This window comes from Paroedura picta, chromosome 10 (genome assembly GCF_049243985.1).
Source record: "Paroedura picta isolate Pp20150507F chromosome 10, Ppicta_v3.0, whole genome shotgun sequence".
In the NCBI taxonomy this organism is placed as follows: Eukaryota; Metazoa; Chordata; class Lepidosauria; order Squamata; family Gekkonidae; genus Paroedura; species Paroedura picta.
The window spans coordinates 28,151,108-28,176,770 of record NC_135378.1 but is presented as its reverse complement, the minus strand read 5'-3'; the positions used below and the strand labels follow the sequence as shown (position 1 = coordinate 28,176,770).

At 46.9% G+C, this 25,663-nt stretch overlaps 1 protein-coding gene and 1 long non-coding RNA gene across 3 annotated transcripts in view; both read left to right on the top strand.

The window, feature by feature from the left end:
* LOC143819822 (uncharacterized) overlaps positions 1–25,663 on the top strand; it is a 150,816-nt gene that overhangs the window by 40,779 nt on the left and 84,374 nt on the right. The window lies entirely within an intron of this gene.
* On the top strand, positions 1,507–11,942 carry LOC143819827 (uncharacterized). Of its 2 annotated transcripts, XR_013225114.1 has the most exons (7): positions 1,507–3,061; positions 5,608–5,703; positions 5,911–6,089; positions 7,006–7,503; positions 8,906–9,010; positions 10,475–10,658; positions 11,840–11,942. It is a non-coding gene; the product is annotated as an uncharacterized LOC143819827 (long non-coding RNA). The 2 variants fall into 2 exon arrangements; XR_013225113.1 differs by having other exon boundaries at positions 10,475–11,873.

Genomic DNA, 25,663 nt, shown 5'->3' with positions numbered 1-25,663 from the left:
CTGAGATATTTCCTACAGTGGTTGGTGGTGGGTCCAATCTGTCAGTTCAGCCATGCCTGCTTGTTTCTCCCTCTTGTGCTTCATGAGTCCACGTGGGGGGCCTGCTGCTCCCTCCAGCCAGTGGTGATGAGGAGCCCTGCTCCTGTTGTTGCATGGAAGGAGAATTCAGAACACGGATTTGGTATTTGGGTGGGTAAAATGCTTAACAACATGTATTTGGGGTCTAATACAAATTGACAATTAAACTGTTTGCCACTTATCATGACCTTATATCCAAAGTTTTTGATTGATCTACAATTCTACCACATATAAAAAAAAGGATCCGATATCATCTTGAGATTTCCAACATATGCCATCAGTTTGTTTAGACTTTTTTGGGTTTCTCAATTACTGGCTCTATGTCAGCTTTTCTCAACTTATGTGCCATTTTCATCTTGCTTCAAGGCACCTCAGAAGTGGGATCTCAGGGTTTCAGTTGGAGGCAGCTCAACTGCCACTGTTCAGGGGTGCCAGCCTCCAGGAGGGACCTGGAGAGCCCCCAGAATAAAAGCCCCTCTCCAGACTGCCGAGATCAGTTCCCCTGGACCTAAGGGCTGCTTGGGAGCTGGGTCTCGGTGGCAGGGTGCCCCAGGGAGGATCAGGGATGCGGGCTGTGGCAGAGCAGGACTGACTTTGTGTGGACGTGTGTGTGTGTGTGTGTGTGAGAGAGAGAGAGAGAGAGAGAGGGCAGCTGACCCCCCCCCCTTTCAGGCCATCTGTGAAGGAGCCTCTAACAGACCCTGACTGAGGGGAGGGAGGCGTTTCCAGGAGTCTGTGGGGAAACGTGCTTTCTTTTAAGGGGGGGGGTAGCTTTCCCCTTCTGCCAAAAAGTTGTCTGACGGAGACCACAGAAAGGATCCACTATCATCTTTAGATATCCAACATTTACCACCTGTTTGTTTAGACATTTTGGGGTCCCACTCCATGGAAGCCACGCCTCTGGTTCTAGTTCTCCTTCTGCCTCAATGCCACCACTCACTGACTGAAAGGGACAGGGAGACCCCTCGGCTAGGTTCCTGGTGTTTATGACTTCTGACTTGTATGCCTGTTCTACAGGACCCTGATTACTCTCTGAGGTTTTTTGCGGGTACAGATGCCTCTGACCTGGGGCTCGGGGGCATTTTGATGCAGGAATGGGAAGGGACTAAGCACCCCATTGCCTACCGCAGCAGAAAGCTCATTCCCAGGAAAAAGAACTTGTCATCGGTGCAGAAAGAGCGTTTTGCCATTGTGTGCGCTCTAGACAAACTGAGGCCATAGGTTTGGGGCCAGGAGTTCACACTACTGACAGATCATTCCTCTCTTCAGTGGTTACAAACCATGAAGAACACCAATTCCAAGTTGCAACGCTGTTCCTGGAAGATCCAGGAATTTGATATGACAATAGAGCACATTCCTGGACGGGTCAACGTAGTGGCTGGTTTCCTGTCCAGGAAAGACTTGAAACGCTGAACAAGAATGTGGGTACATCTTACCGGTGGTGACGTGCATGTTACCTGTGTGTAGTGTTATGCTGACTTGTTTAGAATTTATGAGTTAGAGAATTGTATTAGAGTGTTAGGTATATGGGTTTTCCTACAATCAGTCGTTTTGGGGATTCTGCTGCAGACCCAGCATTGAACCAATGGAGGCTCCTCCACGTGGAAACTAGGAGCGGGGAGCTGTGGCAAAAGGAGGCCTGGAGGTTGATTGGTACCCTAAAATGGCTGCCCTGGACCTGCATGTTAAAATGGCTGATTGGGGGGGGGGGGGTAGAAAGGCTACAATTGCCTACAATTCCCAGGAGACTCAGGGAAGGGAGTGGGTCACATGCCCCAATGAGAATAGAGGAGTCAGGCTGCACCAGGGGGAGGAACATGTGAGTATACAGGCTTCAGACTTCCTGGGAGGGGGGAATCTCCAGGATCTCCAAGCAAGAAGGGGGCAGATCTCCTCTCCAGAGAGAAGGCATGGCCAAAGATTGATGGTTTTAATTCAAGAATACCAGGAACCCAGCCGAGGGGTTTCACTGTCCCTTGGGAAGGGGTACTGCAGTCAGTGTGTGGTGGCAGCGACAGACCGGAAGAGATAGACCCTGTCCAGGGAAAGGGTGGGGGGCTGGAACAGGGCCCACTGGCTTGGCATCTGGCAAGCAGGCGGCCGGTTCTACCACAAATGTTTTTGACATTTGCAATGCGAGAGAGGTGAGTAGGCTTTGCTAATAATAAACACACCATTGGACCAGATACTCGTAAATATAGCTATTGAACCAACATATGGTGGAGAATCCAGGGAGGATACATTGTTCTGGAGGGTGGGGCCACCATTCCTGGAAGAGGTTCAGCCCCTTCTTAGTAGGTACACCAGTGAGAAATACCCCCTGAAATGTAAAACCTTAAACTAACAAGCATGAAGGACATTTGAGAAATATAACACATTTGGATAGGACAACAGTAATCAGCTTATAGCTCCAACATATGCCATCAGTTTGTTTAGACTTTTTTGGGTTTCTCAATTACTGGCTCTATTTCAGCATTTCTCAACTTATGTGCCATTTTCATGTTGCTTCAAGACACCCCAGAAGTGGGATCTCAGGGCTCCAGTTGGAGCTAAGGGCTGCTTGGGAGCTGGGTCTCGGTGGCAGGGTGCCCCAGGGAGGATCAGGGATGCTGGCTGTGGCAGAGCAGGACTGACTTTGTGTGGACCTGTGTGTGTGTGTGTGTGTGTTTGAGAGAGAGAGAGAGAGAGAGAGAGAGAGAGAGAGAGAGAGAGAGAGAGAGAAGGCAGCTGACCCCCCCCCCTTTGATAGGACAACAGTAATCAACTTATAGCTCTAGGTCTTCAGATATCCATCAAATATTAGTGAGAAGATTAGTGAGAAGTAGAAAAAGGTATAAAGAAATTCTGTGTGGTCCTCAAAATGTTTGTTCCCTTGCAGATGTATAAGGATACAAATATGGACCTCAATTCACCTGGGGGACCACTGAACACGGCAATCTTTTTTACGATATCTGGACAGCTAATGATGCAAAGTAAATCTGTGGTATGTGCCGCGTTTATCCGTTCGTTCGTTCGTTCCTTCCTTCCTTCCTGCCTGCCTGCCTGCCTGCCTGCCTGCCTTCCTTCCTTCCTTCCTTCCTTCCTTCCTTCCTTCCTTCCTTCCTGCCTGCCTGCCTGCCTGCCTGCCTGCCTGCCTGCCTGCCTGCCTGCCTGCCTGCCTGCCTGCCTGCCTGCCTGCCTTTCTTCCTTCCTTCCTTCCTTCCTTCCTGCCTCCCTGCCTCCCTGCCTTCCTGCCTTCCTGCCTTCCTGCCTTCCTTCCTTCCTTCCTTCCTTCCTTCCTTCCTTCTCAGGCTGAATTCATGCATTCTTCTTGAGTGGGCAAAGGTTCGTACAAAACGTTCTTTCATCAGCATCATGGCGAAGGTGTTGCTCGAAGTCTATCCACAGCCCCACAGCTTTGGCAGTTCAGATCTGGCAGGCATATTAGCCAACCAGGTGAGCAACCGTTGAAACAGCATTCACTGAGAGAATTTCAGAGAATCAAGCCTGACCTCACACACACACACACAATGTTGCTCCCCTAGTATGTATTTAAGAGGTGTAGGCTGACTCCCAGTTTCCCAGTAGACCCTCTTCAACAGATTTGGAATTAAATTCCACTCACGTCAAGAGGGACAGACCCTTGAGTAAACGTAGCAGTGCCCGTTACAATCCTTCTACTGCATAAACTGGCAGGAGGGCTGTGGACAGGGAGACAGGGGCAGGGGAACACCAGCTGCGGCATCACATTGCTTCCAGCAGAAAACCAGAAGTGGCATGGGTAGCTCTAAGAATTGCTGGAAACTTTGTGGCAACATCATAGTTTCCAGCTTTTTACCAGAAAGGGCAGGAGGCCGCAGCTGGTGCCGGGATTTCTGATTCCCCCCACTCCTGCCCTGCGTGACTCCGAGCGCTGGAAGCCGGGGGCAAGTGATCTCCCCCAACTAGGGGCTTTGCTGCCATGCTCCTGAGTCAGGAGGGGAGTTGAATGTGACCAGAAGGGCCACTTGTGCCAGAGACCACTGCCCCCCAGGGGCTGAAGTGACCCACAGCAGAGGGAAAGGAAACTCAGGTCACAGGACTGTTCATACTTAAGCCAAAAATATGAACTTCCTCTGAAGACTCCATCTCCCTTTTCAGGCCCATTGAAAATATCATGTTTTTTTCTCAGTTACTATGTTCAGGTGTTGCTCCTTTGAGGATGCATTAAAGTGGCTGGGGGAGGGAAAGCAGTATGGAATCCGGGCACCTGAACGTAAAGGGCACGTGGGATATCACCTACATCTTGCTTCATATCATGACACTTGGGGAATTCGGAAACGCACGAGGGGAGCAGTTCCTCTGAACTGTCTACAGAAAACCTCTTCTCAAGAGGTGCCGCACAGAATGTTTCCAAGCAACCCTCACGGGCTTCTCATCTACCTGAATTCACCTTTAGGGAGAGGCAAGAAGAGAACAGGATATTCTTAAATCTAAAGTCTTCAAGTGGAAAAGTGAAATCCTTTGAGTAGCATGGTCTGCGCATAAAGGCAATGGGAATGCACCTTGGGGCTGAACATTCTCTCTCCTCTGTGTATGGCTCAGCAGTGAAAGACTCCTAGTTTTGCAGGATTCTCATTCCATATGAGGCACAAACCGTGGCCCTACAAAGCAGGATTCAGATCCACAAGTTAAACTTGGTTTGCAGCAGAGAGCACTATTGTTGTTGTTCTTGTTGTTGTTGTTGTTGTAATTGAATTTCTTGACTGCCTCTCCTCCATTGGGGCTACCGTTTCAGGCCGGGGCATAGCAGTGTTTTTTTCTGTAAAACAGAATTCTTTCGGTTATGAAGACGAGGAATGGGGAAAGTGAGCACAGTAGCCCAAGACTGCCCAATCTTATTTCATAGCAAGAAGTTATGGGGAAGGAGTTGCCTAAAGCTATATATTTCTGCATTTTTATAGCACAATTTTATAGCAGAATTTGTCTGTAAGGAGACTTATATGCTGATTTTCATTTTGGAGCAGAATCTGTATCTTTTCTTTTGGGGGGATTCCTCGGCAGTTGTCCACTCCTGGTTGAATTAGATTACAGCTAATAGCATTATGAAAGGGGCTGTCCAATAAGACATGTGCACTTGTCTCTTCCCAACCACTGGCACAAGGGCTCTTTGAGAGAAAGGTCTTTTCTTATAAGGACCCTCCTGCCCAGCTGTGCGCAAACCTCAGCATCCCCCTGGACTGAAATCCATTGGACTGAAATCCAGATACCGGTATGTATAATCCAGATACCGGTATGAACCAACATAGGGTGGAGGAGGTGCCACCATTCCTGGAAGAGATGCAGCCTCTTATTAGTAGGTACGCCAGTGACAAGTACCCCCTAAAATGTAATTACCTAAACTAAGAAGCATGAAGGGCATTTGAGAAATATAACATATTAGGATTAGGACATGAGTAATCAGCTTGTAGCTCTAGGCCTTCAGATATCCCTCAAATATTAGTAAGAAGATAAGTAGAAAAGGGCATAAAGAGGGGCTGTGTGGTCCTCAAAATCTTTGTTCCTTTGCAGATGTATAATATGGACCTCAAGGCAGCTGCGGGACCTGTGGATACATCAATGTTTTTAAGTGTTCTTGGACACCTAATCCTGCAAAGAAAATCTGTGGTATGTGCCGCGTTCTTTCGGTTATGAAGACGAGGAATGGGGAAAGTGAGCCCAGTAGCCCAAGACTGCCCAATCTTATTTCATAGCAAGAAGTTATGGGGAAGAGGTTGCCTAAAGCTATATATTTCTGCATTTCTTTTCATCTCTCTCACACACACACACAGAGGAGAAGCAGGTTCTTATACGTTTGTGTTTTTTTAAAATTAGAATTTGATCCAAGAAGGCAGGATGACTGGGAGTTTCATCTTATATTTTGTGTTTTCGGTCACCTACGGGTCAGTCTGCAAGCTGTGCAATGCACCATCGTGGAGGATCCAGAGGCGCCTTAACGATCCGACATTCTATCTCGTTTGTCTGCTATGTACCATTGTGGCTTTGCTGCCCAGGTATTTGACTAGTTCGAGCTCTGAACTTTGGGGGGTAGAAAGAAATTCACTTCTGTGTGAATGGGTTTTCTGCGGTTCTTTGGCCTTCGCTTTATGTATTCCACAACAGTAGATCCGAGTGAGTCGCAGAGTATGAACTCAGTCGAGAGTTCTGGTCACAGCCAATCCCAGCTCCATGTAACAAAGGCCTGTGCTCTCAGACACCTGCTTTTCACATCCACATTTCTAGTGCTGGGTCTGCAAGAGAGCTTTGAATCTCAGAAGCTTAGGCTGAGGGAGTTTTGTTGTTCAGGACTTAGTTCTACTGCTTTCTTGTTGCACTACTGTTATATGGTCAGTGCTGTGGCTTAGAAGAGAGAGGTGATATGGGAGAGGCCGTCCACTGAGTATTCAACAGCTTAACTTCTCAATTTCTTCTCCAGCACTATCTGTCCATCTGTGATACTCCTTCGAACTACAGAGTTGATCAGGAGCTAATGTTATTGATTGATTCTAGATTCATGGTGAGATGTGTCCAAAGGACTAAAATATTGTCAACAAGGGCCCGCAAAATATTAAACAGACAGTTTGGCCCCTGCCAACTGTATGATTCTATGATTCCCCCCCCCCCAGTAGCTAAAAAGATAATAAATACAGACCTTCCTGCAGTCAGAATCACCACGTCATTCTCTTATGATCTGTCCTTTGTTAGTTTCAGCATAGCTGGCAATGGCTGGGATGAAGCAAAGAGCTTCTGGGTTCATGGGGCTTAGTTCTGGAGAGAATGATAGGTGGTACAACCACATGGTTAGAGAAGTTACTTTCCCTCAAGTCAGAACAGGACATTTTCCCAAAGCCATGTCCTCGGGTGTCACATGGAACCCTCGTTTATTTATGCTCTTTATTGACAATGTTTCTGCATTTTTTTATATTCTAGATTCATCATGACATTCCTGCGGTGGAAGAGGAAGAAGCCGATTCAATTGTACTTTGTATGAATTAAAAAAAAATCTTCATGTTAATAAAAAATGTTTTAGCTGTTTCTAATCTCCCCGTGTTTTTGAAAATCCTCTGGTGGTCTGTGGTCGGCCCAGTTCCTTGGGATTCTTTTCATTTCTCTTTCATCCTAGAGGTCCCGGGCATATAACTGAGCCACTCTGTTCTTTTTTCTTCCTCTTGTTTCTGCTGCCAACTTTTCATTGTCTTCTCTTTAATCACCAGATTTTGAAGACGCAAAAAATTGCTAACCTTACAATATGTTGTCCTTTCAATGATAACTTTTAATGGCAAAGTTGTTAGATGGATCCTATATATAAGAAGCCCTCCACCAGTAACACTGAGGCTTGATCTCCAGCCCTGTTCCAGCTGAGATCACGGAACTGTGGTGACCGGTGAATGGGCCCCTCGCCACTCCTGCCACCATGGACATCCCAGGGTGAGTGTCCACCCTGCCTAGTGGGGCCTCTGGTGAGACTTGGCCTCTAGAAACATGGCATCTCCGAAGGCAGTCCCAACAGTGGCTGGACGCACCCAACCACCTGCAGTCTGAATGCAGCACCTGCTGTGCTGTCCTGAGCCAGACGAGGGCGCAAACACACTGCTGCCAGGGTGACAGGACCAGCCCCCAACCCTGGCTTGGTCTGACTGGTATTCCAGCTGAAGCCACATGGTCTCTAGAAAACCAGCTGTCACACCAGGCGGGCACACCTCAGTGCCCCTGTGAAACAAGACTCCTGCCAGAAGCAGGGGGTCAAACTAGACGATCCAAAGGCAACTGTCTCTGCCTAGTGCCCCAGGCCAGGGACCCGATGATGCAGCCATCGGGTCCCCACGGTTCTGGGCAGGGGGGGGTTACCTCCCCCTCACTCACCCCCTCCCCACCGGTAGAGATGGATAGCTGGTGCCGCCTGGGTTGTCCTCCCTCCCTGGTCCCCCCTGGATGGGGGGGCTTTTTCCCATGGTCCTCTTAGCCCAGGAACTGCCTGTTGGGGTGGAAGGAACTGGGCACATCGTCCCAGACCCCAGCTGCTGACTCCCTGGGACCCTGAGGGAAGGAGGCTGGAGGGCTGGAGCCTGGCATCCCACTCCTGAAAGAGGCTCTGTGAAGATCAGGGACCAGCCGGAGGCCATGGGTGGGGAGGCGGCGAGCTCAGGGGAGATCTCGAGCCACTGCTCCAATCTGTCTAGCGGCAGCCGTGGTGGGTCATCAGTGGTGATGAGGAGCCCTGCTCCTGTTGTTGCATGGAATGAGAATTCAGAACACGGATTTGGTATTCAGGTGGGTAAAATGCTTAACAACATGTATTTGGGGTCTAATACAAATTGACAATTAAACTGTTTAATTGCAGACTGCAGAGATCAGTTCCCCTGGACCTAAGGGCTGCTTTGGAGCTGGGTCTCTGTGGCATGGTGCCCCAGGGAGGATCAGGGATGCGAGCTGTGGCAGAGCAGGACTGACTTTGTGTGGACGTTTGTGTGTGTGTGTGTGTGTGTGTGTGTGTGTGTGTGTGTGAGAGAGAGAGAGAGAGAGCGAGAGAGGCAGCTGACCCCCCCCCCCCTTTCAGGCCATCTATGAAGGAGCCTCTGACATTCCTGGAAGAGATTCAGCCCCTTATTAGTAGTACACCAGTGAGAATTACTCCCTAAAATGTAAAACCTTAAACTAACAAGCATGAAGGACATTTGAGAAATATAACACATTCGGATAGGACAACAGTAATCAGCTTATAGCTCTAGGTCTTCAGATATCCAACAAATATTAGTGAGAAGATTAGTGAGAAGTAGAAAAAGGTATAAAGAATTTCTGTGTGGTCCTCAAAATGTTTGTTCCCTTGCAGATGTATAAGGATATAAATATGGACCTCAATTCACCTGGGGGACCACTGAACACGGCAATCTTTTTTACGATATCTGGACAGCTAATGATGCAAAGTAAATCTGTGGTATGTGCCGCGTTTGTTCGTTCCTTCCTTCCTTCCTTCCTTCCTTCCTTCCTTCCTTCCTTCCTTCCTTCCTTCCTGCCTGCCTGCCTGCCTGCCTGCCTGCCTGCCTGCCTGCCTGCCTGCCTGCCTGCCTGCCTTCCTTCCTTCCTTCCTTCCTGCCTGCCTGCCTGCCTGCCTGCCTGCCTGCCTGCCTTCCTTCCTTCCTTCCTTCCTTCCTTCCTGCCTCCCTGCCTTCCTTCCTTCCTTCCTTCCTTCCTTCCTTCCTTCCTTCCTTCCTTCCTTCCTTCCTTCCTTCCTTCCTTCCTTCCTTCTCAGGCTGAATTCCTGCATTCTTCTTGAGTGGGCAAAGGTTAGTACAAAACGTTCTTTCATCAGCATCATGGCGAAGGTGTTGCTCGAAGTCTATCCACAGCCCCACAGCTTTGGCAGTTCAGATCTGGCAGACATATTAGCCAACCAGGTGAGCAACCGTTGAAACAGCATTCACTGAGAGAATTTCAGAGAATCAAGCCTGACCTCACACACACACACACACAATGTTGCTCCCCTAGTATGTATTTAAGAGGCGTAGGCTGTCTCCCAGTTTCCCAGTAGACCCTCTTCAACAGATTTGGAATTAAATTCCACTCACGTCAAGAGGGACAGACCCTTGAGTAAACGTAGCAGTGCCCGTTACAATCCTTCTACTGCATAAACTGGCAGGAGGGCTTTGGACAGGGAGACAGGGGCAGGGGAAGACCAGCTGCGGCATCACATTGCTTCCAGCAGAAAACCAGAAGTGGCATGGGTAGCTCTAAGAATTGCTGGAAACTTTGTGGCAACATCATAGTTTCCAGCTTTTTACCAGAAAGGGCAGGAGGCCGCAGCTGGTGCCGGGATTTCTGATTCCCCCCACTCCTGCCCTGCGTGACTCCGAGCGCTGGAAGCCGGGGGCAAGTGATCTCCCCCAACTAGGGGCTTTGCTGCCATGCTCCTGAGTCAGGAGGGGAGTTGAATGTGACCAGAAGGGCCACTTGTGCCAGAGACCACTGCCCCCCAGGGGCTGAAGTGACCCACAGCACAGGGAAAGGAAACTCAGGTCACAGGACTGTTCATACTTCCATACGAGGCACAAACCGTGGCCCTACAAAGCAGGATTCAGATCCACAAGTTGCACTTGGTTTGCAGCAGAGAGCACTATTATTGTTGTTGTTGTAATTGAATTTCTTGACTGCCTCTCCTCCATTGGGGCTACCGTTTGAGGACGGGGCATAGCAGTGTTTGTTTCTGTAAAACAGAATTCTTTCAGTTATCACGAGGAGGAATGGGGAAAGTGAGCCCAGTAGCCCAAGGATGCCCAAACTTATTTCATAACAAGAAGTTATGGAGAAGGGGTTGCCTAAAGCTATATTTCTGCATTTCTTTTCGTCTCACACACACAGAGGAGAAGTAGGTTCTTATACGTTTGTGTTTTTTTTTAATTAGAATTGGATCCAAGCAGCTGTGATGACTGGGAGTTTCGTCCTGTATTTCGTATTTTCCATCACCTTTGGTTCGCTCTGCAATCTTTGCAATACACCATCCTGGAGCATACAGATGCACCTGAACAATCCTACATTTTATTTGATTTGATTTATCTGCTATGTGCAATTATGGTTTTGCTGCCCAGGTATTTGACTAGTTCGAGCTCAGAACTTTGGGGGGTAGAAAGAAATTGATTTCTGTGTGAATGGGTGTTCTGCAGTTCTTTGGCCTTCGCTTCATGCATTCCACAACGGTAGATCCGAGTGAGTCGCAGAGTATGAACTCAGTCGAGAGTTCTGGTCACAGCCAATCCCAGCTCCATGTAACAAAGGCCTGTGCTCTCAGACACCTGCTTTTCACATCCACATTTCTAGTGCTGGGTCTGCAAGAGAGCTTTGAATCTCAGAAGCTTAGGCCGAGGGAGTTTTGTTGTTCTGGGCTTAGTTCTACTGCTTTCTTGTTGCACTACTGATATATGGTCAGTGCTGTGGCTTAGAAGAGAGAAGTGATCTGGGACAAGCCGTCCACTAAATATTCAATGCTAAGATCAACAGCTTACTTCTCCATTCTTCTCCCAGCACTTTATCTGTCCATCTGCAATACCTCTACAGGTGCCTTCTGGTTTACAAAAACACCTCACAATTTTATAGCAGAATTTGTCTGTAAAGAGACTTGTCTGCTGATTTTCATTTTGGAGCAGAATCTGGATCTTTTCTTTTGGGGAGATTCCTTGGCAGTTGTCCACTCCTGGCTGAATTAGATTACATCTAATAGCATTATGAAAGGGGCTGTCCAATAAGACACGTGCACTTGTCTCTTCCCAACCACTAGCACAAGGGCTCTTTGAGAGAAAGGTCTTTTCTTATAAGGACCCTCCTGCCCAGCTGTGTGCAAACCTCAGCATCCCCCTGGACTGAAATCCATTGGACTGAAATCCAGATACCGGTATGTATAGCTATTGAACCAACATAGGGTGGAGGATCTTGTATCCAGGGAGGATACTTTATTCTGGACAGAGGTGCCACCATTCCTGGAAGGGATGCAGCCCCTTATTAGTAGGTACGCCAGTGACAAGTACCCCCTAAAATGTAAAAACCTAAACTAAGAAGCATGAAGGACATTTGAGAAATATAACATATTAGGATTAGGACAAGAGTAATCAGCTTGTAGCTCTAGGCCTTCAGATATCCCTCAAATATTAGTAAGAAGATAAGTAGAAAAAGGCATAAAGAGGGGCTGTGTGGTCCACAAAATCTTTGTCCCTTTGCAGATGTATAATATTTATGCTCTTTATTGACAATGTTTCTGCATTTTTTTATATTCTAGATTCATCATGACATTCCTCAGGTGGAAGCGGAGGAAGCCCATTCTATTATACTCTGTATGAATTAAATAAAAATCTTTTTGTTAATAAAAAATGTTTTAGCTGTTTCAAATCTCCCCGTGTTTTTTATTGTAATGATTTTTTTTATTTTCATAAAGATAGAAATATAGGATGCAACACGAGTTATTGATACGAAAAGCAGTAAATAAAATATAATCATCATTTGAAAATATACGACCCCACATTGACTCCACAGTGATATAAACTTTTGCCCAAAACTCTAAGAGCCATGAGTCTAAGAGCCATCCACATTTCCACTACATTAAAAAAAGGCCTGTTTAGATATACAAAAGAAAAGTTATTATTAATCAACTTACTTGAGAGATCGTAGACCTCACGTTAACTGCTTGATACAATCTAAGAGCTATCCTGGCAGATATTTCTAGGTTTAAGTTAGATGCTTAACATTAAACATTTCTTATAGAACAGTATCAGTTTTGGCCCTGTATCAATACACTGATGAAGGGAGAGGAAAGTAGGGCTTTGCCTTAAAGATGTACAAAGAAAAAAAAATTACAAAAGGATTTCATAATTTCTCCTTATCCTTAATACAGATACATCTACAAACCATTTATACTTGACCCATTCTAAGAGCCATCCTGACAGGTATAAGTTGAGAGCTTTGCATTTTCTACAGATCAATAGGAGCTTTGGCCCTATAACAATACACCAATAAAAAAAAATAAGGGGGGAAAGCCCCATTTTATATTTCCAACACTAACGATTATATTACCTATATGCCTACTAAGGAAAAGAAACAAGAGAGAAAAAAGGCACTGCTTCCCCTTTTTCATAAAAATAGCAATGTAGGATACAGTATATGTTGTTAATACAGAGAATAATAAGATTTCCAGGTTTAGATTAAATGCTTAACATTAAACATAGAACAATATAAGCTTTCAGTCTTCTATAGCTTCCTGACAGGTATATTTTCAGATTTAAGTTGAAAGCTTAACATTAAACATTTTCTACAGGTCAGTGTAGGCTTTGGTCCTAGAACAATACACTAATAGAAGAAAGAAAAAATAAGGGGGGAGAGCCCCATTTTATATTTCCAACACTAATGATTATATTACCTATATGCCTACAAAGGAAAAGAAACAAGAAACAAGAGAGAAAGAGACACTGCTTCCCCTTTTTCATAAAAATAGAAATATAGAATACAGTATAACATTAAACATAAAACAATATGAGCTTTCGGTCTTCTTAGGGGGGTCTCATCTTGAGGCTTACTACATCTTGTCGTTCCCGTAGACTTATATTCTGTCCCATTGGCCTTTGGCGTAGAAAGTGCAGTTGTACTCTTTCCCGCAGAATATGCATCGATAAATCTTGAGGCCGTTGCACCTCCTGGACTCCAGTATCAATACAATTTTTTCCCCAAAGAGCTCCTTTAAATCGGTTACTTTCACTGCAGATCCATATTTCTTTTGATTGATTTTTGTACACTGTTGCTTTGAGATGGCTGTATGTCTTTTTAAAAAGGGTGACCTTATCTGGGCTGCAGAACTCTGGCATCCCATTTTCCGTCTCCAGAATTTCAGATTTCTCTTCTACTGTTGGTTTTCCACCTTGTTTAGAGCTGTCATCAGCCACTGTTATTGATCCATCATTCCTGTTAAAGACTTCTTCCTTGGCATCTTGGATCTCCTTGAAGATATGAATTTCAGATTTCTCTTCTGCTGTTGGTTTTCCACCTTGTTTAAAGCTGTCATCAGCCACTGTTATTGATCCATCATTCCTATTGGAGACTTCTTCCTTGCCATCTTGGATCTCCTTGGAGATATTTTTGACCAATCCATCTATAAATACTTTGTAATCTTGGGTTTGTATCTCTATTAGATGAGCCAATCTTTTTAATATAGACATGTTTTTGACTTTTAAAAAAAAACGGCCTCAAACAATTTTACAAGTGGCCAGTAGAGGTCCTCTGTTTTATCCTCTGGCATGTGACGTATTGAAGTCAGTTAAGGCAGATATTCTCGTGCTGGCACAGAGTTCTCGTGAGATCTTCCCATTCACAGCTCTTATCTCTTATCTCCGAAAACCAAAACAATTACAATAAGAGCTTTTGCCAATTAATTCGAGTTGATTTGAGTCCTTCTTCTGCTTAGTTAGGAGAATTAGCCTGCCTCATAACGAGGTGGCTTCGGGCAGAGCAGAGTAAGAGGAGGGGGGAAACAAAGGACTTTGATGCAGGAAGAGAGACGGAGAAAAAAAACCGAGAGATACTTGCAGTAAATGATGTTTTGGAACTCAGCCGATGTCCTCCCCTCAGTTCAAAACGTTCATTTGTGGTAAATCATCGTGTAGGGTTGAAGCAGATACTTTAAGATTAGAGAAAGAAAAGAAAGTCCGAGATAGAATATGGCAGTCGTCCTCTGGACCTGGAACGCTGACAGCCTATAATCCAGGGAGATATACTCCCTAAAGGATTGGAGACGGCCCCAAGAACTTCCTGGGTAGAAAGGTGAGGTGGGGTTTGTGTACCCCTCCTCTTTTCTGCCAATTGCTTGCGCAATTGACCCCTGTCAGGCTTCAGAGATAGCAGAGCAGATGCCCTGCCACCCTCTCAGGACGACATCTTTAGCCACACCCATCTCCCCGTGTTTTTGAACATCCTCCCGTGGTCTGTGGTCGGCCCAGTTCCTTGGGATTCTTTTCGTTTTTCTTTCATCCTAGAGGTCCAGGGCATATAACTGAGCCACTCTGTTCTTTTTTCTTCCTTTTGACCACCGGATGCCATACCAGGGCTACCCTGTGTGCCAGCATATGGGGACCTGACTGGCTGCCAGTAGCCTAGCCATGAAACATCCCCCCCTTCCCTGCAGAATGCTTAGTCCTCAATGACGAGGCAAGTGGGGCCCGTGCTACTTTGCCAGGTCAGTGGCCGTGCTGCTCCCAAGACGGGCCCTCGAACTCACGCTGGCCACTGGGCACTCCCACAAAACCACTATCAGACCTGGACCAAGACGTGGTTAAGTGACCCTCCCCATAGGCCGTCTAGCCAAAACCGGGCTCTCTAGTCAAATGGAATCCCATCATTCCTGGCACTGGAATCTGAGCCACCCCAGGGCCCCATGGCATGTGGGGAAGGGGTGAGGACAGGTGACATGTTTCCAGCCACCTCCTCCCGCAAAGCTGGACTGGTCAGACAGGAGTTCATATATTGGCAAACCCAGGCTGCAGCATGCAAAGCCCTGACGACTGCCATGGCCAACCAGACAGATCACGTGTGAAGATGTGAAGAGGTATGTGGAACTGAGCTGCAGAAGTGATGTACAGTCTGCCCCGCCCCCACCAATAGAAACAGCACTGGCATCAGGCAATGGGGAGCTGAACTGTGCTGGCACAAATATGAAGCCAGGGACTCCTGGACGGGATGGAGCCGTCCCCACCTAAGCAGCCTTCCAACAGGAGCTGACCCCTCTGCAGTCTGCCCTGAGTCTATACAACCAGATGAAGGTTCCCCTAGAGCAGGGGTAGTCAACCTGTGGTCCTCCAGATGTTCATGGACTACAATTCCCATGAGCCCCTGCCAGAGTTTGCTGTCAGCTCATGGGAATTGTAATCCATGAACATCTGGAGGACCACAGGTTGACTACCGCTGCTTTAACCTCTTTTCCAGCCCAAAGAGCTCCACCAACCTCTAGGGTGGTTGCATCCCTTGTGTGGCAGTCCTACGCGGCCGCTTCCTGTGCCACCAGCGGTCTGGGCTCGAGCCCTGGGAAGCCCTTGGTGTTGCCCTCCCATCCACCAACAGCACTTCCATGCTGGATCTGTAATCCCCCTCCAAGCCAGTCTGGCCCATTAACAGCAAATAACCTGGGATTTATTGATAACGGCCTGAGCCAGGATACAAAGGTCAGGCATGACTGCTCCTGTGCCATAGCCCCGAGGATCTAGGGGAGTGTAATCCCCCACCCACTTCCAGTTCCACAGCTGGGAGTGCACAGGAAAAAGCCTAAGGCCCTCTGACCAACTGGAGGCTGCGTGCCCTTGAAGACTAGCGATAAAAGAAATGGGGGCACTGCTACCCTGCAAAAGCCACCAGGCACAGGACACAGATGCACATAGGCAGATCATTCCTCCTGCCCCCCCCTCCAGAAGAATGCCCTTGGAGGCTGCTGCTGAAAAGGCCATCGCCTCCCCCAGTCCAGCAGGTCAAAGGCCACCCCTCGGGTTTTCCAAAGACCCTCAAAGCTGGTGCGCAATGGCCTGCCTCCGCTTGAAGCAGGGAGTAGGACTGAATTAACCTGGGATGGCCCTAGGGATCCCTGCCAACTCTGCACTCCCATAGCCAAGACCGCTGCCCGAAGCAGGGGGTTGGACTAGAGGACCAGCGAGATCCCTACCAACTTTGAGCTCCTCCCACCAAGACTGCTGCCTATGCAGGAAGTTGGACTGGACTACCAGGGAGGTCCCGGCCAGCACTCCTCTCCTGCAGACCAAGACCACTGCCTGAAGCAGGGGTTGGACTCAATGGCCCAAGGGTCCCTGCCAACCCTGTGCTCTTACAACCAAGACCGCTGCCCGAAGCAGGGGGTTGGACTAGATGACCAGGGAGGTCCCTGCCAGCTCAGTGCCCCTGTGAAACAAGACTCCTGCCAGAAGCAGGGGGTCGAACTAGACGATCCAAAGGGTCTCGGCCAACTCTGTGGTCACACAACTAAGTCTGCAGCCTGAAGTGGGGGGTTGGACTAGATGACCATGGCGGCCCCTGCCAACTCCTTCCACTAAGACAGCTGCCTACAGCAGGAGGATGGATCAGATGACCATGGCGGCCCCTGCCAACTCTACTTATGCGGACAGTGCCCGCAGTGTTCACCATGGGCTTGGACCAGATGACCCTGGAAGTCTAAGCCTTCTCCAGAAGTCTGCAAAACCAGCTGACTCAATGAAGGCCTCCTTGTGTGCCGGGGGCAACACAAGTCCCTCGCAGCTGGACGGATCGGGGCTCGAACAAAGTGCCTCTCAGGAGCGCCTCCGGACCCGCTTTACTGGAGGTCTCACTTGCCCCCTCCACGGAGTTGGATGCAGCCTTCCCAAAGGCCCTCCGTGAGGCCTGATGCAGTTCAGCAACCAGGCAACTGGCTCTGCCTAGTGTCCCAGGCCAGGGACCCGATGATGCAGCCATCGGGTCCCCACGGTTCTGGGCAGGGGGGGTTACCTCCCCCTCACTCACCCCCACCCCACCGGTAGAGATGGATAGCTGGCGCCGCCTGGGTTGTCCTCCCTCCCTGGTCCCCCCTGGATGGGGGGGGGGCTTTTTCCCATGGTCCTCTTAGCCCAGGAACTGCCTGTTGGGGTGGAAGGAACTGGGCACATCGTCCCAGACCCCAGCTGCTGACTCCCTGGGACCCTGAGGGAAGGAGGCTGGAGGGCTGGAGCCTGGCATCCCACTCCTGAAAGAGGCTCTGTGAAGATCAGGGACCAGCCGGAGGCCATGGGTGGGGAGGCGGCGAGCTCAGGGGAGATCTCGAGCCACTGCTCCAATCTGTCAAGATGCAGCCAACCCAAAGGTCCCTTGGCAGGGGCCCGTGATAAGAAAGGGAGAAATACAGACCTTCCTGCAGTCAGAATCACCACGTCATTCTCTTATGATCTGTCCTTTGTTAGTTTCAGCATAGCTGGCAATGGCTGGGATGAAGCAAAGAGCTTCTGGGTTCATGGGGCTTAGTTCTGGAGAGAATGATAGGTACAACCACATGGTTAGAGAAGATACTTTCCCTCAAGTCAGAACAGGACATTTTCCCAAAGCCATGTCCTCGGGTGTCACATGGAAGCCTCGTTTATTTATGCTTTTTATTGACAACGTTTCTGCATTTTTTTATATTCTAGATTCATCATGACATTCCTATGTTGGAAGAGGAGGAAGCCTATTCAACTGAATGCTGTATAAATTTAAAATAAATTCTTCATGTTAATAAAAAAATGTTTTAGCTGTTTCAAATCTCCCCGTGTTTTTGAACATCCTCCGGTGGTCTGTGGTCGGCCCAGTTCCTTGGGATTCTTTTCATTTCTCTTTCATCCTAGAGGTCCAGGGCACATAACTGAGCCACTCTGTTCTTTTTTCTTCCTCTTGTTTCTGCTGCCAACTTTTCGTTTTCTTCTCTTTAATCACCAGATTTTGAAGACACAAAAAATTGCTAACCTTACAATATGTTGTTCTTTCAATGATAATTTTTAATGGCAAAGTTGTTAGATGGAGCCTATATAGAGAATCCAAGATTCTCATGATTGCATATATTTTTAACATTGAAGCGAAATAAAACCACCTTCATTCTGTAGACTGTGGCTTAGACCATAATCTTAGACCACAAAAATCATGCATCCAGAGCATCGTTGAGCCGAATGGGGCAAATCCTGGCTGAAATGCATGGGTCCTCATAGAACTTCATGATTTTTGCACTGAACTACTTCAGACTCACCATAAGACCACCTATTGTATCGATAGGCACAGCATACACCACAAAAAATCATAGATCCAAACCTTTATGGCTACGGCACAGAGCGAAAACTTGGTTCCAAAACATGGATCCTCAGGGTTTTTGCACTGGGCCTCCCCATAAGTCACCGTAAGATCATGTCTTCTATCGATAACCAAAGCATAAGCCACAAAAATCACAGATCCACACCGTCATGAGTGAGGAGAGTTTCACGGAATGCAGTTTAATTGTGCTGTGTACTGATTTTTTAAACAAGTAGTTCCCCTAGGGTTCCCTGCTCTGCGTAGGGAAATACCTGTAGATTTGGGGGTTGGAGGGGAGAGTTTGGGGAGGGTACAATGTCCTAGAGTCCAGCCTCCAAACCAGCCGTTTTATCCAGAGGATCTGATCTCTGTTGTCTGTAGATCAGTCATAATAGTGGGAGATCCCCTGGCCCTGCCTGAAGGTTGGCAACCAGAAATACCCCTGCAATTATTCATGAGGACAAATGCTTGTATAGTAATACAACAATTTTGGGGAGGGGTTCCTTGTTTTCTGCTTCTCAGTTTACATCCTGCTCTACTAAATTTTCTCCTTACAAGGAAAAGACTTGACTGCGTAATGATGCCCAGCCTATAAAGAAGAAACGAGGGCAAGTCGACACACAAAGCCCCCAAAAAACCAACCCAAACTTTTCATTCTAATCCAAGTGTGTTTATTGTTCAAAGAAATCTTTCGGTCAAGTGTTGTATAGTGGGTTCGCTAGGAAATAAGTGAGGTCATGCATCAAGCAGCTCTTTATTGCTTCTAGGAGTGGGTACATGTTGAAGGGAACCACGCAGACTGCGGTCTTGCCTGGACAAGCCCCCACTTATATACATATGTACAGGAGGTTGAACTGCCCTAGGCCGAGCCTGATTGGCTTAGCGGGGCTTGATTGATTCAAACTTGTCGGGAAGCAATGAGGAAGAATGACACGGAGAAGGATTTCCTGCGAAAGACCTCTCGAACAGAGGGGAATCCTTTATTTATACATACACGTAAATCATTTCAAATAATCCCGCAAGGTAGCGTGGAGCAAACTGATAGGCTTCAAGTAATCCTGCGAGGTAGCGTGGAGCAAACTGATAGGCTTCAAGTAATCCTTTTAACATATGAGGTAATTGTTGTGCTGTAGTATCCTGATTGGTCTAGGTTAGATGCAGAGGTGCAGCCTCAGAGAGCGTGGTTTGCCAACGCCCTCAGGCCGAATCTCTACATCTCCCCCTTTTTTGTTTTAAGGCAATGATAAGCCTGATACATGTTTCGGCGCTGAAAAGTTTAATGGGATTGGCAACACATTACCCATATTTTATCACTGTGATTTTTGGGTGTCCAATTATGAAATGCCGAATTTTTTGCATGACAACAAAAACAGAGACCTGGCATTGTGCGCTGATATCGAAATTGTTGAAAGCGCTTAACTTGTGAAAAGTTCCCTGCAAATAACTTTGATTTGTCTACATTTTGTAATTCAGCCAGCACCATCTCAGGTGAATTAAAGGGAGTGGGGATAAATGACATAGAAGCTACCGACAGAGGGGATTCATAGATTAAAGACACATTTTCCCCATGAAATTGAAACATATAAGCAGCATGGCGGACCCAGTGATTAGGCGCAGACATATAATGCGGAGTGGCAACCCCACTTGGTAAAAACCCACACATACAACATAACCAAATAACAACAGAGTTAAAATGTAAGGCTGTTATAACAGCAGCAAGAAAGTTTTCCAGAGTTTCTGGAAGTCCTTGGTCCTTGAGTTGCTGCTCGGCTTGATCAGACAGGCCCTTTATTGCCCCCCAAGTCACTGGGGGGTTTGGATGTCTTCCCTCCCCGTTTTCTCTTGACCACGGGCTCCATCTCCTGCAGCTGCAGGTTGAACTGAGGAATTGGGTTGCTTAACCCCTGATGCCAACCATTAAGTGCAGGGCGGACACAACAAGCAGGAACCCACCCAGAGGGAAGGGCAACTGCTGCGTAGCCCCAGCCCCAGGTAATCAATGGGACTGGCCCGTACCACCTCGGGTCTGGTAAACGACGGTATTGATCCTGGGGCCGAGGAAGAGGGACGTCGGTCTGGAAATGATGCTGAGTCCTAGCTAAAAATTGAGAATTAAAAGAAATAAGATTAAGATGATTTAGAGTAAACAAAGTACTTGAAAGCAGGGATTCCTTGTCTAAAAGGGAAATCCCAATTCCCCCTTTTTGTTTTAGTTTGTCGAGCATGCGTTTCAGGGTCCCATTGGCATGCTCTACAATAGCTTGACCCGTGGAATTATAGGGAATTCCAAAGACATGTTTGATGTTCCATTGTACACAAAATTGAGTGAATGCTGTGGAGCAATAAGCGGGACCATTATCGGTTTTGAGCGCGGAAGGAGTGCCCATGACCGCCATTGCATGGGTAAGGTGAGCACGCACATGCTTCTGTGTTTCCCCTTTTTGAGGGGAGGCATATATATAACCAGAATACGTATCAACACAAACATGAACATATTTCCACGGAGAAAACGGGGGAAATTGTGTAACATCCATTTGCCAGATTTGGTTGGCCCCGTACCCACGGGGGTTCACACCAATGGAGGGGTGAGACGCCTGATTAGCGCATAGTGGACATTAGCTTGTACTTCTGCCAAAGGAAGGTGGAATTCCTTGGCTAATGCCTTTGCATTTTGATGATGCAAGGCATGACTCTCAATTGGAGACTGAACAACAAATGAAACAAGAGAATCAGCTCAAGCATTTCCTTCAGTGAGAAAACCAGGAAAAGGCTTCTCACATGACCTACATACATTGGAGCTGTTCACTGTTACAGTGATTTTTGTACAGCTAAAACATACTTAATAGTTGTTCATCACATACTGGAGACAAATATGAATATTCAATTACAGATAAAAGATTACAGAGATACAAACTATCAGAATTTAAATTAAATTAAATTAAATAGTTGAGACTCAGAAAGACCAGGGCCAACACTGCTGCTGCCAGTTCCAACCGGTGGCTGATTATCTGCAGACCTGTAAACTTACTGTACCATATACCATCTGGTTGTTGCCAGGTTAAGACTCCTGGTGAGGGAGATCCATCGGTAAACACCGTTAGGCCATCTACTGGGACATCAGTAATAACCCTTTTCAAAGAAAATGACAACTGAAAACGTTAGAAACAAGATAGAGCAAATACTCATTTGGAAGGAAACCTGGAGGCTTAGAGCTTTCATAGTGCTCAAGCATTGGACCAAACAAATTCAAAGAAAGAGAAGGACTCCACAAGGCAGTCTCATCTCCTGTTGAGGGCTGGAATGGCTGGAGCGCCAAGAGAGAGCTAATCTCCACACATTCCAGTGACAAAACAAACAATTGACCTGTGAAAGATTAGGGCTGTCTGATATAAATCAGGTAGCCTGAGTCAAAACCAAAATGTAGGTCCTCCTTTAAATAGACAACCCAAAAAAATTGACCAAAAGAAAATATTCTAACTGCTAATTACACATAAAAAGACTGATAATGTAATAAAAAACTGTGGACACATTCCCCAAAGAGGTTCTGTGCCTTGTTTTTACCCAAAAGGTAGCAAAACATAAAATAAAGACAAAAGGATTTTGTCTTATATAAAAATTTCTACCTCCATTGTAGCCAGGCATTTCCCTGACCTATAAATATTACGCAGCTAGACATCTCTGACTGATAAAGCTCTATTGAGGCATAGCAGCGTTTCAGTGAGCATACTTCCTAACTGCTGACCAAAAATTTTAAGACAGAACTCCACTCCCCCCCCTTCTTCCTTGAAGCGGGGGGGGGGGGGTCAGGAAACAAAAGCTAAAGTTGTTCCTGGGCTGTAAACAAAGGATCATTCCTGTGCTACAGAAAACCTTTTAGTTGTGTAGATTAGTGGGTGATAGGTAAGAAAGCAAGATAAGTTTCTAACTAAGCTCCTAGCGTAGGAACTGGAAAAAGAGAGCCTGATTCCAAATCGCTAAACAGCACTCCTGCTACTGCAGCTGGAGGCTCTATCAATTACAGCCAAATTTTAAATTTTAAAATGTCTTTAGGTGGCTAATCATCAAAACCATGAAAACATTATTTGATACATTATATAAGCCAATTGAAGACAACTGAGTAAAACACAGAAATAAGAAAAGAGGTCATTAATGCAAAGCCAAATACAACAGTTCAGTTCTAATCCACTGGCATGTGCAGTGATTGAGAAAAACAAGCAAATCTCTTTGTGAATGGAATACCATCATTTTAGTGTCACAACTGAAAAGATCCTTTCTCAGGCTGCCACCCATCTAACCTCAGAAGGTGAGGGTGCTCGAGCAAGTACCCTAAAATACTAATGCAGATTGTGGTTTAATGCATATCGCTTCTAAAAATGCTTGCTTATAAGAACAAGACCATATAAATCTGTAGAGAGATGGAAAAAACCTGTTCTACAAAATCTTTCCAAAGCACGTTGTAGAAGAGAAGAAAGCTGAAAAATTAGAGAAAATGCATACTTTGTAAGAGGAACAGAAATTTTAATAAGATCAGTGACTAAGAATTAGTGATCCCTGATAAAGATCGTTGCAAGCATCAGGAGAATGAACAATATCCCCGAGGGCTTTACCCTGAGTCAAAAGAAGCTTGGTAGTCACCTATGCCAAAATCCCAGCGAGATTTTATCATGCTTGCAATATCTGGATCACGGCCCAAACCCTGAATAATGCATCTATTTTCTGAAATACAGTTTTCTTTAGCTAATTTCTTGAGCAATTCAGTTTGGGCTTCCTGATTATTAATCTGTGCCTCTGTAAGGTGCTTGATGAAATCAAGAAGGAATTCAGAGACTTTCTGCCTAACATTAGTGATCCCCTCTATCATTCCTTGAAAATAAGAGGATTGTAAACCATTTTCCTTTATAGCCTTGTTCAACTCACGCAGAATTGAATAGGGAATGGCTTCCCACGTTAACGGGATCTGCCTGTTTTCCCCTTCCCCACGTGGTTCCCCCCTTGTTAAAGGAAAGAACGCTGGGGTTTCTCCCTCCCAGTCCTCAGAGAGATCGAGCTGTCCGGCCTGAATGGCAGCTTGAATCGCGTTAACGATCTGGGAGTGGCCCCCAGTCCTTAATGGCTGCGAGGCGACAGGTTTGGGAGTGGTCAGTGTAACGGCCACTGGTAAGAGAGTGGGATAGGGAAGGGGTGAAGGTGCAATATCTTTCAATAGCAGATTTCCAGCTTCTGGGTTCATGACTTCCAGCGCTTTGTGTACTTTCTGCCATGTCAATAAGATCAGCATGGGAGCATAGGGCTCTGCCTTTAACTCCCTCCCTATTTTTTCCCAGTCTCCTAGTCTTCTGGTCCCCGCTAAAGGGTACCACGGGCACTGGCAAGATACTTCTTGTATCAGTTCCTGGAGGTCCTTCACCGAAATCGCCTCTCCTGTGCACTGTCTCACTGCCTGTTGCAATTCGTCAGCATGCTTTACCTGTTCCTTAGACAATGATTCCCCCATACTCACCAGGGAGCCGTAGCTGATCGTGCACGAAGACTCTTTTTCTGGTCGCGGTGAGCACAGGTTCTGGAATCACGTCGGGGGTCACCACTTGTCGGGAAGCAATGAGGAAGAATGACACGGAGAAGGATTTCCTGCGAAAGACCTCTCGAACAGAGGGGAATCCTTTATTTATACATACACGTAAATCATTTCAAATAATCCCGCAAGGTAGCGTGGAGCAAACTGATAGGCTTCAAGTAATCCTGCGAGGTAGCGTGGAGCAAACTGATAGGCTTCAAGTAATCCTTTTAACATATGAGGTAATTGTTGTGCTGTAGTATCCTGATTGGTCTAGGTTAGATGCAGAGGTGCAGCCTCAGAGAGCGTGGTTTGCCAACGCCCTCAGGCCGAATTTCTACACAAACTCATTGGGCCCCGCGGGTGGGGACCCGACAGCTCATTGGTTGTTCTTCGGGGCTGCTTGGATCCTGCTCCAGACCCCAAGCTCAGCCCTCTGCTGCCTCGCATACACAACATCAAAACAGAACGGGATCAAAGCAAATGCTTTTCCTCACTGGCTTGTCCCTGTGAACATTTCTTCAAAAAGTAACCTCTTCTATTCCTCTGTCATTCAAAATTTCTTAATTGATAATCTTTTCGCATACTTGAGCCATAGGCTCTTCCCTTTAGTGGGGACCTTGAACAGAGATTGGGACCCAAACCAAGAAGTCATGTTGCTCTGCTCGGAGAGTGGCTGAAAACTCTGGTAACTGGTGTGTCATTCCTTCCAGGGTTCCCCTCCCCACAGTGACAGTCATGTAGTTGCCCAAAGGTGCCCCCGGGTCCCACTCCCAGTCTCCTACACATTGCTACAGGCAGCCCTGCCAGACCGATCATCTAAAGCTTGACCCTGATTATAAAAGAAAAGGTTAAAATGCCATGTTGTAGAGTAGCGATCCCCAACCTGTGGGCCGTGGACCACATGTGGTCCTTCAACTAATTGGAGGTGGGCCCCGAAGGATGACTTCTCCCCCCCCCCCCGGCCCTTTACTTCATCCCCCCAGCCCTTTACAACACACTTCATTGTTATGGCGTGTCTGTATCTTATTTTGAGGGGATGTTTAAACATTACCATAGTGATCAGAGAGCGTTAGGGCAGTGGTTGAGAGTAGAGGAGTAAACTACCCCCCCCCCACCGGGCCTCAGTAAAAGGCGTTGAGTGGTCCCTGGTGAATGGTCCCCGGCGTTGAGTGGTCTCCGGTGACAAAAAGGTTGAGGACCACTGTTGTAGAGGATTGGCCCAGGTCCCAATAAATAGGTACATTGTAACCCTAAATTGGCACAATGGGTTTGTATCTCTCCCCCTTTTTGCTACAGATCCTTTGTAGCTCTTCCAACTTTGTCATTGTGGCTCAAGTTGATTAGCCTCAGGATTCTGTGGCCCATTCCGCACAAGAATCAGTGTGGCCAATTGTTTACAGTAATCAATTCTGAAATTTAAAATAGTGGAATTCGGCGTTATGCATACCTGCCTTTGTAGTGGAACCCAGTAGCGTTGCAATCGTTTCCCACAGGTTTCCGGTCTCGCCAAAAATCGCTAGCCAGGAAGCGATTTTTCCTGTGCTTTGTCCCGCCCCTGGACGTCACTCAAAAGAACAGCCAATGGGCGGCCGTTATCATGCTCCCGAAAAGCCCCTTTCCCTTTAAGACAGGTTTAAAAGCACACACACACACAAGTTGCAACGAATCTGTGTTGATTCGTTGCAACGGAGAGACCAATCTAGCTGGCAGGTTCATCGTTGCAACGCTCCCCCGAGT